The 17,999-nt window shown below is 48.9% G+C and overlaps 1 protein-coding gene across 5 annotated transcripts in view; it reads right to left on the bottom strand.

The window, feature by feature from the left end:
• The window catches only part of LOC144782951 (uncharacterized), a 250,662-nt gene that overhangs the window by 12,110 nt on the left and 220,553 nt on the right, over window positions 1-17,999 (bottom strand). The gene's annotated exons all lie outside the window — the stretch shown is intronic.

The following is a 17,999-nucleotide window of genomic DNA, read 5'->3' as shown; positions in this document are numbered from 1 at the left end:
CCCTGGTAATTTCTGACTCTTGCTTTGGGGGTGCCTCCCTTCAAACTTGGCCTACAGAACAAGAAGGGTTCACTACTTCATTGACCAAGCTGGGATTAGCTGGGCCTAGGCCCTTTACTACTCCACTGACCTTTTCCCTGGACCTGACCCCTCCATGGCCTGGGGGTATACAGCGCCCCCTGTTTGGAGATGTGGAGCCACTCAGTGAGCTTGTGTCTTCAGGCCTAACCTTCGGGGGAAGCTGAGGTGCTTGCTGCCAGTGAGAGGTTGGAGCCTCTGGATGGACTTGGGTCTGCTCGTGCCCCTTAGAAGACGATCTGTGGCTGGACTCTGCCTGTCAACGTCAACCACTTCCAGCATGCCCGCCCCACTGTGACTGCCTCTTGCTACCTGTGGACAGTTTTGCAGTACCCTAACCTGCGCTGTGACAGGACCCATGTCCAGGTCTTACCCGCCGATCGTGCGTGCCTGTTGGTGCGTTGAGTGCTATGAGGATCACTGAATTGCTCCATTTACAGTACTAGGACTTAAGACCCCGTCATGGGAAAACATGATTGCTGCTAAGCAAAAATATTCTCTGAGAGGAAGATAGCCATGCAGGGGCCCAGCACAGAGGCTGCAGACAGCCAACTGCAGATGCTGCCGGGATTCAGATGTCAAGATGCACTAGAATGAGATGTGGCACAGTTTTGGCACGATTGACTCCAGAATTGACACCCTTACTGCTTGGATGGACAGGACAAATAATAAGCTTAAAAAACAAGATGATAGCCTGGACCAGGTCGAGCAGAGAGTATCTGACGTTGAAGATGATAGCTCAACTTGTAGTTGCTCATGGGAAAGTTGGTGAACATAATCCAGGCCAAAAATGAAGATTTGGAAGCACACTCCAGAAGAAATAAGATCAGAATCCTTGGGTTGTCGGAATTCACCGCCATGGGAAACATACAGACCTATTGTGGAGGACTTGCTGCTCTCTCTTGTTGGAAAACACCTCAGTGGCCTCTTCTCAGTTGAGCGGGGTCACCACTCACTTAGCCCTCGTTGCTGACCCAGTGCTGCCGATAGCCATTCGACTCCTCCATTACAGAGATGGTGATATGGTCCTACAACATTAACATGAAATGAGGGACCTCCACTATCAAGGAAACAAGCTGTCTATATACCAAAACCTCACACTGGCTGTCCAAAGTGCATGCAAAGACGTCCTACCTCCCAAAAGACTTTTGATGAAAGTGGGACTCTCCCATGCTCTCTTATAGCCAGCTCAACTACGAGTCACAGTTCAGGGTAAAATGCATATATTTACTGACCCCAAGCTGGCATTGAAATTTGGGCACTGGCAACTAAGTGAACTAAGGTGGATGATACAGCCAGTGAGGGTGAGTGTGGCGGCCACCTCTGCAACAATGATTATTTCTATCACCATGACACATGGCCCATGTGGACATTGTCGCCTTCTCTATATTAGCATGAGCATGCTGCATGCAGTACCCTGTATTGCGCATGTTACTACATGGATTTATTTCTGCAAATGCTTTGTTCGTACTTTTCACATGAGAACTGACTGCTGTGTTCACTCTCTGCAGGTTCCTGGGATTTAGTCTGAACATTGTTAGCAAGGTCGATAAACAATGCCCCTTGTTATTCTGTTCTGGTCAGGCCCTTGCACCTAGACAAAGCATACCAATGCAGTTGTTGGTTGGGAATTCGTACCTTGGTCTTATTGGGATACATGCATAGGGGACACACACTTGGAGAGGGACCTTTACAGGGAGTAGAGCCAGACAGCACCTATGATGTAGATCTACCATCTATATTGTAAGGTATGGGGTCTGCAGACACAGCCCAGAGATCTTCTAATCTATAATAATACTGATTCTACGCAAGGGGAGGGAGGTTGGGCTACACTGTCTTTTCATGTTAATATCTCCTTTAATGATTTATGGATTAGCTGCTATGCTGACACTATTGGTATTATGCATTTTTCTGCTTATTGTTGCACGTATCCTGCATATTAGAGCAAGTTAGTTAAAATAAATATTTTAAACTGTTTCGGGTCTCTGTCAGAACTAATTGTGGACAAGTACAAGATTGTGAGCGAAAGCGTGTGTCTTGCAACCGCAATTCCAGAGAAATTCGGGAGTGTTGTGTTCTGGAGTGTCTAATCACTTGTTTCTCTGTGAGTGAGTAGGAGAGCAAGCGAGACACTATATCTAGTCGGTCCTGGGCTCATGGGTACTAAGGTGGTAGGATGACTCAATCCCTGTAAACCAATAGTCAGAGACCTCATTTTAATTATACACAATCTGAGCATTGCCCGACACCATCATAGGGGAGCTCGTTGACTCAGAAAAGTACATTTATATATTTTACTGGTTATAATCTATCTGACCCAATATCTTATTTGTACAGATTAAATAATCCTACCGCACCAAATTCATGCTGACCCATACTGAATTGGTCTAATCCTCTTCTTTCATAACCAACATGTCCCTCTAAGGTTATGATTATTGGAAGGACATGGTTGATGCATATTCCTTCTGGAGTAGGAGCTAAGGGACCTGGAGAGCTCCTACTTTTTAATTAATGGCACACGGATCATAGCCCAGATCCAAAATAAACGTATTGAATATAACGTAGACGCGAGAAGGAAACTCACTACCTATATAAGGAGGCTTGTGCAAGGCACTTTGGGGAGGGAGACCCAGCCAGGAAAACTCTTGCGAGCCTTCTCTGACAGCAATACAGCACTTATATAACTGAACTCGTAAGAAGATGAAGGAAATTATCATCATGTAATGGGGATGTTATCAGGGTGATGGTCCAATACTACTCCTGACTGTACGGCTCCACCCATACTGCCACTCCTGATGCGATGGGTGACTATTTTGATTCCATCAAGCAGCTGTGGTTGGACAATACTCAAGCAATATCCTGATATGACGTTTGACACTGAGGATACCATAGGCGCAATTCAGAGTATGCCTGGCGGGAAGGCTCCTGGTTTAAATGGTCTCAAAGTTCAAATTTACAATACATAAGCTGAGCTTCTAGCCCCCATTTGCAGTCCATGTGCGAGGAGGCTTCGTCTACTGAAATTCTACCTCAGATGTTAAGACAAGCGCTCATAGTGACAATTCCCAAACTTGATAAATCTACCTTCCAGTGTGATTTGTATAGGCCACTGCCTTTGATCAACATTGACAACAAAATCTTGGCCAGACTCATGGCAGACAGGCTGAAACCACGCCTCCCCATTTTTGCCCTGCCAGACCAATCAGGATATGTTTCAGGAAGTTCCATTGCACACAACCTGCGCACATTATTCGCACTGCTTCACTCGTTTCCCCCCAGGGGCACTATTTCTTGATGCCACTAAGGCCTTTCACACACTGGAATGGCCATTTTTAGGTCTCGCCTACGCAGCACGCATGCGCTGCATAGGAGGGGACCTCTTGGAATCGATCAGCTTTCTTGGCCAAAAACGTGCACGTTTGCATTGCTTTCTATTGTAACGCGTGCACGTTTGGCGTTTCCCTTGCAGGAGCGAGCAGCGGTGCCACGTGTTAGCAATTATCGCGCTCGCTCCCGCAAGGTAAACGCTATGTGTCCCTGCACTCGGCAGCACTCCCTCCACCCCTCTCACTTCTTTATTATTGTAGGCGGCCACTCCCCTTCCTGTATGCGACGCCCGCCGTTCCCTCAATGTTTATTATGAATGGCACCAGCGGGCCTCAGGTCAAAGCACAGTTTGGACCTCGAAGCTCCTCACTGTTCTTATGTGGCAAGAAACAGACACGGTCCGCACACTGGAGCATGAACAAAATACACAATACGACATATAGCAAATGAAGTGCTGCTGGGCGCTCCTGCTGGGTCTGCTCTCACCCACTCTTGGGCGGTTGTGTGTTGCATAACAGACCCCTCTTCGCCTTGCATGCCCCCAGCTCAGCCAGTGTCACAAGAGGAGCTGTGGGCCCTGGTACCACCACAGCTTCCGATGAAAGGGGGAGCAATGGGCCTTAATCGTCCAGAGGTCAAACGGTGCTTGCACGCCCGTGAAACACCAGTGCGCAAGAGTTTGTAATCTTAAAGAGCGCTTCCTGCGCCGGGGTGTGGGGACTGCTGGAAAGAAAACGCCGCAGGTCTAACTGAAAGAAAGGCAGACGCGTAGGTCTCCGCACAGGGCTCCTTCTGGAGGCTTTACCATGTGCCATCAGATCGGGGAGGCCCCCAGGAGCCCCTCCAAGCAGCGTCGGCCAAAGATCTCCCAGACACACACTTGAGACCTCGCTGTGAATTTTGTTTGTTACCAAATTTACCCCAGTTTTGTGCTGGTCCACAGAATGTGACGATGGTCCACCATGATGTGCAAGGATCAAACTGTTTTTGCAATCGTGCTGTTACGGCCAATACCTTCAAATAAAGTATACAAAAAAATACTAGAGTCTTGCTTAAAAAAAAAAGTACAGATAACCACTTCCCAGCCTTCTCAATTCGGCACTTTAACGTCCAAAGGCTTCAATATTATGTGGAAAGGCATGTCTGGTGAAACCTCTTCCAGTACAACTATCATCTTTAGAAATAGCAGAGCAGCATCCTTGCTGCCTTCGCTAATGCTCCAAATTACCTTGGGCAGAAAGTAGGGTGGGGAGTGCATTCAACACATTTATTTTGGACCCTCTATTCAGTTTTATGAATGAAAATCCTTCCGCATTTAGAAGACCACTTAACGCCCAAATGCAAAAAGTTCAACAAACGATGGCCCGAGCTTGGTGTGGGTGACATAGAAAGATCACGCGCCCGGATCGTCTGAAGGGCATGGCCCCCTTCCCATCATTTGTTGAACGTTTTGCATTGGGGCGTTAAGTGGTCTTGTTAATGCGGGAGGATTTTCATTCATAAAACTGAATACAGGGTCCAAAATAAATAGAAATGTGTTGAAAGCACCCCCCAACCCGCGACGCAAAGGCCAGAGCCGGAGGGGCAGTTCAGGCTGAGGGCAGGGAGGCGAGGCTTGGACCAAGACTGGGGGGGGGCTCAGATCCATTTGGCATTGAGTAAAAATGCCCCCAGGACTCCAGTGGCTGTGAATATGCTGCATTCATGGTGGCGTTGCCCACTCTTCCTGCCCCACTCAGCCCCTGCATCTTTCTAATGGGTGCCAGGGCCTCCTTTACACTGCAGAGGAGGGAGTGAGCTGAGATCAGACCGGAGGGCGGGGCTATTCCACTCAGGCGCCACTTCACACCCCCAGGACACTCCCCAACAAAAGGCCCCCCTATCGACCTGTAATCAGCACACCATCTGCATAGGCCCGGGTCGAGCCTCCCTTTGTCTTTTAGAACAGTCCCCTTATCTTTGAATGGTGTGGCTTTGAATGGCGCTGGGGTGGCAGACCCCCCAACACACACACGGCTTCCCCGCACTCAAGTGTGAACTCGGCGCACGGCCCAGGGGCCCTGGAGCGCTTTACGTGAGCACCAGTGAAGTCCAAGGTCAGATTCATGTTTGTGATTTGCCCAGGATCACAGGATGTGGAGCCGAGGACGGGACGTGAACCTGGTTCCCCAGTTCCAAAGGCAGCAGCTCCGGCCATTAGTCCACATCCTCTTGTGGATACCTGCAAAGATGCCCCTGTGCCCCGTCCTCTCATGAGCAGCTCACTTCACAGCGCAAGGACCAACCAATGGGAGGAGGAAGTAGAGCTGCTTCTGGTGGTGGGCAGGCGATGCTCTCTCCCTGGTGGTACACACTGGCAGGCATAACTCTCCCTGTGGGTACACACTGGCAGGCGATGCTCTCCCTGGCGAGACACACTGGCGGTGATGCTCTCTCCCTCGTGGTACACACTGCTCTCTCCCTGGTGTACACACTGGCGGTGATGCTCTCTCCCTGGTGGTACACGCTGGCAGTGGTGCTCTCTCAGGGGTGGTACACATTGGCAGTGATGCTCTCTCCCTGGTGAGACACACTGGCACGCGATGCTCTCTCCCTGGTGGTACACACTGGCGGTGATGCTCTCTCTCTGGTGGTACACACTGGCACGCGATGCTCTCTTCCTGGTGGTACACACTGGCAGGTGATGCTCTCTCCCTGGTGGTACACAGTGGTACGCGATGCTCTCTCCCTGGTGGTACACGCTGGCGGTGATGCTCTCTCCGTGGTGGCACATACTGGCGTGATGCTCTCTCCCGAGTGGTACACACTGGTACGCGAAGCTCTCTCTCTGGTGGTACACACTGGCAGGCGATGCTCTCTCCCTGGTGGTACACACTGACAGGCATGCGATGCTCTCTCCCTGGTCGTACACACTGACAGGCAGGCGATGACCCCAGGGCCTTGACCCAAGAGTCCAGTAGATGAAGTGTTTTGACTCAAAGCCCATTATATATATACGTTTTAAACAAAAGTTGTATGTTTATGCCAGATCTAAAAAGCACCAACATTTTTTAATTAACATTTAGTAAGAATGTTTGTCCGTTGCCATTTTTTGCTAAACTCAATAAAAACACTTGTTAAAAAAAACATATAGCAGGAATGTTTAATTTAAGATAATATTAAACCTGCATTTGAGTGTACGGCATCTTTCAAAGGAAATAGGGGGAGTAGAAGTACCCCATTGTTGGAAGTTAGTTTGTGATTGAATACATCTGATAAACTCGAATGTAATGCAAAGGGGCACGCGTCCATGTCTTTAAAAGGCTAGATGGGCTGAAGGGATGATAAACAAGCATTGGCATAGCCAATAGGTCTCGCCTTTGGGACCTTATAAGTGTTTAACCATGCAACAGTTGACGTTGTTGCATCAAGGATATTGTGCTGCATAACTAAATACTTATAAGGTCCCAAAAGCAAGACCTATTGGCTATGCCAATGCTTGTTATTTTTCCTATTGTGACACATTGACTTTGCTCCAGCTTTCTTTGGTGGATAGAGCTGGCATACACCAAGTCGGCTTCACGCATTCGGGTGAATGGTGTAGTCTCGCTCACACTTCAGATCAGCAGGGTACGAGGCAGGGCTGCCCGTTGTCAATCGTGCTCTTTGTGATAGCCAGGGAGCCCTTGGAAGCCCGCTTCCAGCAGCACCATGCTGAGCGTGGACTCAATTTTACCCCACGCAGTTTGGTGGTCTCAATGTATGCAGATGATGTCACAATTTCAGTTTGGACTCCCGAACTGCATCTTGCGTCAATCCTGCTTGAATTACTCTGAGGTGGTGGTCTCACAGGAATCCATATAAACTGGCGTAAATCAGTTATTTTCCCCTCAAGACAGCTACATTGCAATTTACCATTGACTTTCCTTTGAGGTGGGCTAACTCCATGGTGAAATGCCTGTGGGTTTGGATCGGCAGAGACTTGGGGGAACTGTGGAGGGAGCATTATGGCTGAACGGTCACCTGACTAGAAGACAGAGTTGCACGTTGGATTGGCATACCTCTGACAATGGCTGGGAAAGTTGCTATTGCCAAAATGGTGGTCCTGCCTAAACTCCTTTATCTATTCTCTAACCTCCCCACGCCACTGTCTTTTTTGCACTCATACAATCTACTTTAGTGATGCTATCTTGGGGAGGCGGACAGCTGCGACTTGCATAGGAAATCTTGACCCTACCATTTGCCCAGGGAGGCTTAAGTGCACAAGATATGAAACTTTACTGCTGCTGCTTGCAGACACTTTATTGGCTGCACCTTGAGCCTTTTACACCTCATTTAGCAGTTGAGCTTGATAATGTAGCACCCTGCTCATTGTCAGCTGCCCTCTGTTCTGCCCCAGTGCAGCAGAGGGAAAAGAGTGACACAGTGCGGTGCACAACCAGGGCCTGGGATGGGCCTCGAAGCAGGGCCCACCTATCCACTACTGTACTCACCAGCACTTCGACTGGCGCAAATGCAGAACTTACATTGGAGCATGATGCTGCCAGCAGATAAACTGTATGCCGCTGAAGTCTCTGGGTGACATTTATTGCTTTCTTGAACTGTGTGAGCTGCTGGTGATGACTCCTTGCATGCCCCTGGATGTTTGTCTTTACTACCAGCTTGGTAGTGCATGCCGACAGGCGAACCCTATCTTTACCAGGGAACCAGATTTATTTATTCATTTATTTATTTTGTAAGTTTTATATAGCGCGCACATGACCTCTGAGGGTATCAGATCGCTTTAAAGATTATGCATCACAATGGTTATAAGTAAACACAACAGAAAAAGCAAGGCAACAAAATCAAAGTCTAAAATTGACACACATTATCCAGAGGGAAAAACAGACACAACAGAATCGACAGCGCGACAAGATCACAGTCTAGAATTGTCCAAGAAACTCGTGAACCAGGTGGCTGGGCTAGAGTCAACAGGTATGGACCCAGAACCAGATGAAGGAGCCAGGCTAAGGAGGAAATTTCTTCATCAAGAGTCCTTTGACTTCTTTTTTGAAGAAGACAGTGGAGGGGTTCACCCTGACTTCGGGTGGAAGGGAGTTCCAGATCCTCTGAGCCATCCCTGAGAAGGCTCGGTTATAGGTCTTTTTTTTCTTGAATTTTTGTGGTTTTTAGCAAAAGGTTGCTGGCACTTCTGGAGGCTCTAGAACCGCATGAGAGATCCAGTTTCCGAGCGAGGTACAGCGAGGTCTTGAATATGATAGCCTTGTGAGGCTTCCATGCAATTTTTAAATGTATAACGACCTTCATATGGAAGCCAATTCAGGTCCCGCAAGTCCAGAGAGATGTGGTGGTATTTTTTGTACCAGTTAGGAGCCTAACAGCGGAACTGAGGGAAGCCCTAGGAGGAGCTGTCCTCACTCTAGGCAGGCTGCAAAGTGTTGTGCTACCATAGTCCAGCTTTGAGATCACTAATGCTTGTACTGCAAACTTTAGGTCATGAGCAGGGAGAAAGGATTTGGGTTTCCTGAGTAGGCTGAGTTGGAAGTTCGCTTCTTTGGTGAGGGAACTGATGTGCTTCAACATGTTCAGGCTTTTGCCCAGAATAATACCCAGAGAAGATACCGAGTCTACAAGGTGCGGTCTACAGTTAAGAGCAGTCAGCTGATTCAGCCATTGCTCCATGACAGGTTTGTGGGGTGAGATCAGTAAGAATTCCGTTTTAAGAGCATTTAGCTTAGGTGATTACTTGTCAACCAGCTTTGTATTTCCAGCAGGACTGAGTTAAGGAACTTAATGTCTTCAGTGGAGGCGATCTTCAGGTATAGTTGGGTATACACACGACAAAGTAGTTCTGGCCTTAAAAGCCAGTAAAAATGGGAAGGCTCCAGGCCCGGATGGGGTCCCAATCGACTTCTTCAAATCAAATCCGGACCTCTGGACTCCAATACTAACTAGGGTCCTGCAGGCTTCGTGCACCGTAGGGCTCCTGGAATCATGGTCAAAGTCATGGTCAAAGTCGATCTTAGTACCCATTTTTTAAAAAGGGGACCGTCAGTTAACATCCTGCTATCAACCAATCTCATTGCTCGATTCATTAGGTAAAGTTGCGGGTCGAGTTATTCTCGAACGCCTCCAGCAGTGGGCAGGCGATAGCGGGATTTTATCTGACCTATAGTTTGGGTTCCGAGAGGGGTTAGGGACCACCGAACAGGCACTTAATTTGACTCTGCTGATAGGCAAGTATGTCAGTGCCAAAGGTGGGGCCCGCCATATGGTTTATGTCGATTTGTCGGCCGCCTTCGGCTGTGTCAGTCACGCAAAACTTTGGTCAGTTCTATTAGAAATGGGGGTAGAGCTGAGGCTTGCAAATTTTCTGCGTGAATTATATTCAAACGCCACAACCAGAGTGCTGCACGGGGTGAACGGAGAGTTAACTGCATCATTCGGGGTGGAGAGAGCGGTTAGACATGGCTGCGTCCTGGCACCCTTTCTTTTTACACTCTATACCAATGGCCTAGAGCGGGCCATGGTCAAGGGGTGCCAGGACCTTCCTTACATCAATGGTCGCCCTGTCCCTGCCCTACTCTACGCCGATGATGCGGTGATACTGGCCCGCACTCCTGTCAAATTGCAACGAGCCCTCGACAGGTATGCCTCCTTCATGGCTAATTTGGACTTAAATATCAACATTAAAAAGACCTTTGTCATGTCCTCGGGAACTAGTAAGAAAGGAACAAAGGGCGTCTTCTTGAGAAACGAAAAGCTGGAGCGCACAGAAAAATACCCATATTTAGGGATTACAATTGATCATAAAACTAGCTGGAAACCGGTCATGGAGTCTAGGAAGCTCATCTTTATGAGAGCTACTTCCGCTCTGGTAAACTTCTCTAGAAGGCTAGGAAGAAGGCCACCCGTTGAATTAACAGCAATATACAAGGCCAAATGTGTAACCGTGGCGACTTACGGGGCGGGCGTGTGGGGCTACGAAAATACAGATGCCCTACAAATAGTTGAAAACAGATTCCTGAGGTACTCCCTCGGGGCAGTGCAACGTACTCATGCCATCTGGAATTAGGCCTTCCATATCTGGATAATATTATTAAAATACAACCACTTCTCCTGTGGCATCGCATATGGACATCAGATAGAACCACCTTTTCCCAAGGGTTTATCACGGACTGCATTTTCTTGGAAAATGTTAACAACATCGGTTGGTTGCGCTATATAAAATCTTTCCTGTAGGTTTGGAGAAATATTTTAATACACCTTCTCTAATCCGCGAGTTACCCAGAAAAGCATTTCAGACGCAGTGTTTAATACACCTAGGAGACCTGCGTTTGGCCAAAGAAGCCACTAAACTATCAACTGCGCATAGTCTGGCTATACAGACCACTTTCTCCATCCAAGCTTATCTAACTTTCAATACCACCAGTTATGAGAGATTTCTGTTGATCCGGTTTAGATTAAATTTTTTCCACCGATTGGTTACTTTCTCAAAAAGAAACGACCTGTCAACAGCTCTACCACCCTGTCCATGTGACAGTCTCTCCATCCAGGCTACTATTCACACATTTCTATTCTGCAAATTTTATAGTGAAATTAGAAAGAAGTGGATTATCCCGGTACTAAAACACATGGGAATTAGGAGATGTCGACCTGCAATGCTATCTCTACAGTTTTTGGAGGAGGAATGGTTAATAAAGATTCTAATAAAAATTTTAAAATATATTGTTTGCCATAGATTAAATTTGGAATAGAGCACTATCCCCTTGCATAGGATTTTAACCAACTGTATTGTAAATATCCAATTGCCTAGAACTGTAATCAACTGTACTGTAAATATCTAATTATGTTTTTATTATTTACAAAGAAGTTTTTCTTAACATAAATTTATTCATACAATTGTTTTTAAATCATGAAATCCTTTTCTAGGCAATGTCAAATGAAAAATGTTATCAAATTGTACTTTTATGGTTTTGTAAAACAATGAAAACCGAATAAAGTTAATTTGACTTTGACTTGACTAGTTGGGTATCATCCGCATTCATATGATAATGAATGCTGGATGATTTTTGAATTTCTGTCGGAGGCTCCATTAACAGGTTAAAGAGCGTGGGGTACAGTGCTGAACCTTGGGGAACCCCCAAGGTGACGGGTGCAGGATGTGACAAGGAGTGGTTCACCTTGAAGCTTTGGAATCTGTTGTGAAGGAACAAAGAGAACCAGTTTAAAACCAGCCCAGACAGCCCCATCCTATGTTCCAGGAGGTCAATTAGCTGATCGTGTTTGACAGTATCAAATGCTGACGAGAGGTCAAGAAGGATCAATAGGCACGATTAATTGTGATCCAGCATTCTAAGCTCATCATCCATGATGTGTGTTAGCACCGACTCTGTACTATGACCTGGGCGAAAACCAGATTGGCATTGGTCCAGGAGCTGGAAGTGGTCAATGTGATGACAGAGTTGGGCAAGCACACCTTTTTCCAGGAGTTTTGCTAAGGTGGGGATGTTGGTGATTGGGCGAAAGTTAAGGAGGTCCGTTGGATCAGCATTTGGTTTCTTTATGATCGGGGTAACTTGACCTGATTTAAGGCAATCCGGAATAGCACCTTGCATAAGAGAAGCAGTGTTAGTAAGGAGGATCTCACTTCCGGGAACAGGTTTGATGGCAAAGGGTCGTTGTAGTGATTGGAAGGTTTCAACGTCAACAGCATTTTGCGTATAGTGGCTTCATCCAAGGTTTGGAACAGACTCCAAGATGCATTGTTTTTGAAGACCTTGACCTCGATCACAGGCCTGCACTCTCCCCGGCAGCTCCACTCGCTCCGTCGCCGCCGCTGAGCCCCCACCCTGGGTGTTTGAGGCGGCTCTCTGCCCACTCCTTTGGCTGCCTGCCGCTTCACGGTATTTTTTGGTAATTGACCCTGATTGTACTGTTTTCGTTTTTCACCTGTGCCCTTTGCTTTGCATCTCTATTTTGCAGTATTGTTTGGTAAATTGACCCTGACTGTACTGTTTTCGTTTTTCACCTGTACCCATTGCTTTGTATCTCTATTTCGCGGTATTGTTTGGTAAGTTGACCCTGACTGCTCTGTTTTCGTTTTTCACCTGTGCCCTTAGCTTTGCATCTTTATTTCCCTCCTTGTGCCTCGTTGTGCTCTCTGCCCGCTCCTTTGTCCGCCTGCCGCATCGCAGTATTGTTTGGTAATTGACCCTGATTGTACTGTTTTCGTTTTTTTCACCCGTGCCCATTGCTGTGCTTATTTCCCTCCTTGTGCATTGTTGTGTTTTGCTCCTCACCCTCTTTGCGTTTCACTGTTACCCCTCTCCCTCGCAGTCGCAGCCCGTCTATGCCCATCTGCGACCCCACCGCGGCCAGCACCAGGAACCCTGGCCCCCCCAGGCCCCGCCACTACGACTCCGCCACCCTCCACGCACTCAATCCCGGAAGACGAACTACCTGTGAAAGATCTTCGCCGAACACCACCCATGGGCAGTTCTCGTGCAGATCCTTCTGTAGATCCTTCACCATTGACGACACCCCCACCACCGCCGAAGGCCAGCCCGTTGCACACACCACCGAAACCATGACATGCATCCTCCTCAACATACACTCCCTGCACCGACACGCCCTCGACATCCGATACCCAGATTGACACCCTCTCACCCGACACCGCCTTCTTCACAGAAACCTGGACCAACAGCACCTCCGGCCCGACATCGCCACTGCCATCCCCGACGGCTACAAGATACAGAGAAAGGACTGCCCCCACCGCCCAGGAGGAGGACTCGCTATCGCACACAAGACCCACCTCCGACTCCCCATCTCCAGCACAAGTGACCCCCATTCCAACACCGCCACTTCCAGATCCAGACCAGCCCCAGGACCACTCTACGCGACACCCTCATCTACAGACCACAGGGACCGCACACCCAGTCCACGACCACCATTGTCGAGCTAGCATTCTACTCAGAGACCTCAACTTCCACCTCGACAACAGCAACGACCCCGACTCCACCACCCTCCTCGATATCCTCGCCAACCTCGGACTGAAACAGCTGGTCAACACGCCCACACACAGAGCTGGACACACTCTCAACCCCATTTTCGCAGGAGGAACCAACGTTCCGCTTCAGCCACACCTCCCAGCCCCACTGGACGGACCACCACTGTGTTCACTTCACCTTCAACCCCACCGCACGCAAGCCCACCCCGCGCCCGCCACAAAGGAACTGGAGCAAGGTCACAGAGGGATACCTCAACAGCACCCTCCTCCAAGACCCCCCAGAGTCACGACTGACACCAACTCCGCAGCAAAAGAATTTCACCACGGGATCACCTGCTTCGCTGACAAGCTCGCACCCCTCGGCTACCCAGCCAAACAACGCCCTCTGAAGGCCGCCTGGTTCACCACAGAACTCCAAGAAGCCAGGCGCTCCTGCAGACGCCTAGAGAAAACCTGGCGAAATCAGAAAACCACAGAAGCAAAGAAAAACCACAGGAGCGCCCTGAAGGAATACCACCAGCTCATAAGAGACACCAAACGGACCTTCGTAAGAGACAAAGTCCAGGCCAAGGCGGCCAACACCAAGGAACTGTTCAACATCATACAGCAACTCACCAAACCCCCCAGTGAAGCCACGGACGTTATACCCTACCAGGAACTCTGCAACAAGCTCAGCTCCTACTTTCATCTCAAGATCCAGGCACTCTACGACAACTTCAGCGAACAGACTGCGGACACCACTCCCCACTCCGCCACTGCAGACAAGCCAACTATCACGACCTGGAATCCCGCCACCATTGAACACATCACCACGACCATGAAGAAAACCCACTCAGGGGCCCCAATGTACCCCTGCCCAGCACACATATTCCACAGGGCCGCCGCCATCGCACCTGAACTAGGATTAACCATTAACGCCTCCTTCAGATCCGGCATCTTCCAGATGACTGGAAGCGGGCAGAGGTTAAACCCCTCCTCAAGAAGCCAACGGCCAACCCAACAGATCTGAAAAATGTCCGGCCCATCTCTCCCTTCCCCTTCGCGGCCAAAGTCACTGAGAGACCGCCTTCATCGGACAGAACTCCATCCTCGATGCCTCACAATCTGGATTCCGCAGCAACCACAGCACCGAGACCTCCCTCCTCGCCGCCACGGATGACATCCGCATTCGACTCGACCAGGGACACACCTCGGCCCTCATCCTCCTAGACCTCTCCGCAGCGTTCGACACCGTCTCTCATCAATCGCTCACAGCCAAACTTGACGACGCAGGAATACAAGGAGCCGCTCTTGACTGGATCCAATCCTCCTCTCCGGCAGAACCCAGAGAATCAGACTCCCTCCTTTCCTCTCCAAACCCACTAACATCAACTGCGGATTACCCCAAGGATCTTCACTCAGCCAGACATCTACATGGCCCCCCTCGCTGCCATCGTCAGACAGCATGGGCTCAGGATAGTATCCTATGCCGACAACACCCAGCTTATCCTCTCCCTCACCAACAACCCCGAAGACACCAGACTCTGCTTCCACGAAGGAATGAAGGACGTCGCAGCCCAGATGAAAGACAGTTGCTTGAAGCCCAACTCAGAGAAACCTGAGGTCCTCAACCTCGACCTCTCCACCTACGCCTAGGACAACACCTGGTGTCCCTCCGCCCTCGGGAAGCCACCCACCCCTACAGTCCATGCACGAAAGCTCAGCATCACCCTCGAATCCTCCCTCTCCATGAACCGCCAGATCAACGCCATCGCCTCCACCAGTTTCAACTGCCTGCGCATCCTCCGCAAGACCTTCAAATGAATCCCCCCCGACTGCAGAAGGACCGTCACCCACACACTCATCACCAGCAAACTGGATTACGGCAACGCCTTATACGCCGGAATCAACAGAACTCTTCTACACAGACTCCAGACCATCCAGAATGCCACAGTCAGACTTGTTCTTGGAACACCACATCACAAGCACATGACCAAACACCTACGAGACCTCCACTGGCTCCCCGTCAAGAAGAGGGTCACTTTAAATCTCCTCATCCACACCTACAAATAACTCAACAACATCAGACCCAAATACCTCAACGAGAGAGTATCCTTCCATGTACCCAAGAGGAACCTCCGCTCCGCCGACCTTGCCCTAGCAGAGGTCCCTGCATCTGCAGACAAAGAGCAGGCAGGAGAGCCTTCTTCTACATCACAGCCAAGACCTGGAACAAGCTCCCGGTGAACATCAGACGCTCCCCGACCCTGCACACGTTCAGGAAGGACCTGAAGACCTGATCCGGAGCAGCCCCCCGGCACCTTGTGACCCTTCCGAGTGAGTAGCGCACTTTATGAGCCCCCTATTGATTGATTGAGGAAGAGCTGTGAAGGGTCAGTGCTAGTCGACTCTGAAGGGCATAGGGTGTTCAGCGGACCACTCGGGAGGTAATCACGGGCCAAGCTTAATTCCATCTTAATCTTAGTAGACTTATCAGTGAAGAAAACAGCGAATTCTTCACAGTTTGGGAGTGTCCCTTGACCTGGAGAGGAGAGGTTAGGATGATTGTTAGCTTGGGCCTTGATGAGTCCGAACAGTTTTTTGGGACTTTTTTTGCTTGATCTAGTTGAGTTCTGAAAAAGGTGGCTTTCGAGCCTCTGATGCGTTTATTTTATGTGCTTCGCAAGGATCTTAAGTGACAAAGATGTTCAACGGAGGGATGCATTCACCATTTCCTTTCTGCAAGTCTTACATTTCTTTTTTCGGCATTAAGACTATCATCGAGCCACGGTTTGGAGCATTTAGAGGACACTTGTTTAAGCTGAAGAGGTGCTACTGAGTCAAGTACATTAAGCATTGTGTGGGTATAGTGGGCCGTCAGGTCATGGACATCCGACATGTTCAAAGGGGGTGGCAAGTTGCGATCACAGAGCGCCATCAGGTCTTGCGAGTTGATGTTCCCTAAACATCTTTTCAACTGTTTAGGGTTCTTAGGTTGGGATCTGCTTGCTCTTAATGATTCAAGGACAAGGAAGGTGATGCAGTAGTGATCTGTCCAGTCACATGGAAGGATCGACTCCAGGAGGAAAGAATTGGACTTACCAATGACCAGATCTAGCGTGGCTCCTTTGTTATGCGTAGGGCTGTCACATAATTGGGTATGGTTAAGGTCAAGTAGGAAGGATTTGAGGCTGTTGACAATCACATCGTTTATATCATTCCAGTGGAGGTTGAAGTCTCCCAGGAAGATCTGAGTGCCCTGGAAATCCGTTTTAAATGAAATAATGTCCATCTGATCTGTTCTGTGAAGGGAAGGTTTTCGCGAGGGGGGTGGTAGAACGTATGTAGTTTGCATGTGTGATTGTTGCCCCTAGTCACTTCAAAGCATAGATATTCACAAAACGGCAGGAGGTCGGCATGAATGACTTTCACTTTTAGATTACTACGATGTAGGCATGCAATGCCTCCCCCTTGACCACTAGTTCTATCCAACCTAATGATATCAAAGTTGGGAGGCATTAAAAGGTCCAGGATAGGAGTGGCTGAGTCATTTAGCCAAGTTTATGTCAGCATTAAAAGGTCAAGATCTTGGACAAGGATGAGATCGGCAATATCCGCAGAGTGTTTAACAGCCGATCTGCAGTTTGGGAGCGTGCATTTGAGACGAACGGGGGTGTCCGTTGATGGGGGTAGCGTGGCGGTGACTATCGTGAGGTTGTTCACATTTAAAGTTCTTGTATTAGGCTTAGGTTCCCTGAAGGGATCAGTGGGGATTGAATCAATTAGAAGCAAGTTAGATGGGGTGGAGGGAAGTGCCAGATCATTAGACAGTAGGAGAGATTGAATATCACTCTCAGAGAGGGAGGATCTACATCTGGGGGTGGTGAGAGGGGTAATTAGGGTGCGGCGCGGAGGCCCAACTATGGGGTGTGTGGGTGGAGTGGGATGTGGTTCGCCTAGGATAGGGGGGAAGGGCACCAGGTACAACCGCAGTCAGGGAGCGAGCGTAGATGGAGATTGGTCATAATGGAGCGGCCTAATCTGGAATTAACTGATAGATCCTCAGTGATGTGTGATAGGCTACGAATATCAGCCTTAATTTGTTGTAGGCAGAGTGCAATCTCGTTAAGTCGGTCTTCCGATGAGGTGTGTGAATGGGGATGTGAGGCTAGGTACCGGGGATACATTACATTACATGCGCTGGACTTGGCTTTTACAACACCCCCACTGAAAAGACTTATTACTAAACTGTTTCACTGTGCAGACTAAAGCGCCTGTTGTGAAACCTAGGGCCCATGCAGATTGGCAGCACGTCCTGGGGAATGACATCTCGGATAGTCAGTGGACTTATTGTGGCACCCAGAGTGGCACGCTAGCCCCCAATTATAGATTGTGCCGCGTACATATTACGTTTTTACACATACTGTACTAGATGCCCCTGCAACTGTTTAAAAATAGGTCTTATCAGAGATCCAGGATGTGCTAGATAGTTGGCTGAGAGTACTGATATTTTCCATTTAGGTTGGCAATGTTCGCGAATTTACGACTTCTGTGATGGGGTACTTTCTAGGACGGAAGCAACAGCTGCCACCCTGGTGCCCCGAACACCTATGGTGGCACTTTTAGG

Source organism: Lissotriton helveticus, chromosome 9 (assembly GCF_964261635.1).
Source record: "Lissotriton helveticus chromosome 9, aLisHel1.1, whole genome shotgun sequence".
NCBI lineage: Eukaryota > Metazoa > Chordata > Amphibia > Caudata > Salamandridae > Lissotriton > Lissotriton helveticus.
The sequence above is the reverse complement of the archived record's forward strand: the minus strand, read 5'-3'. Positions and strand labels throughout refer to the sequence as shown.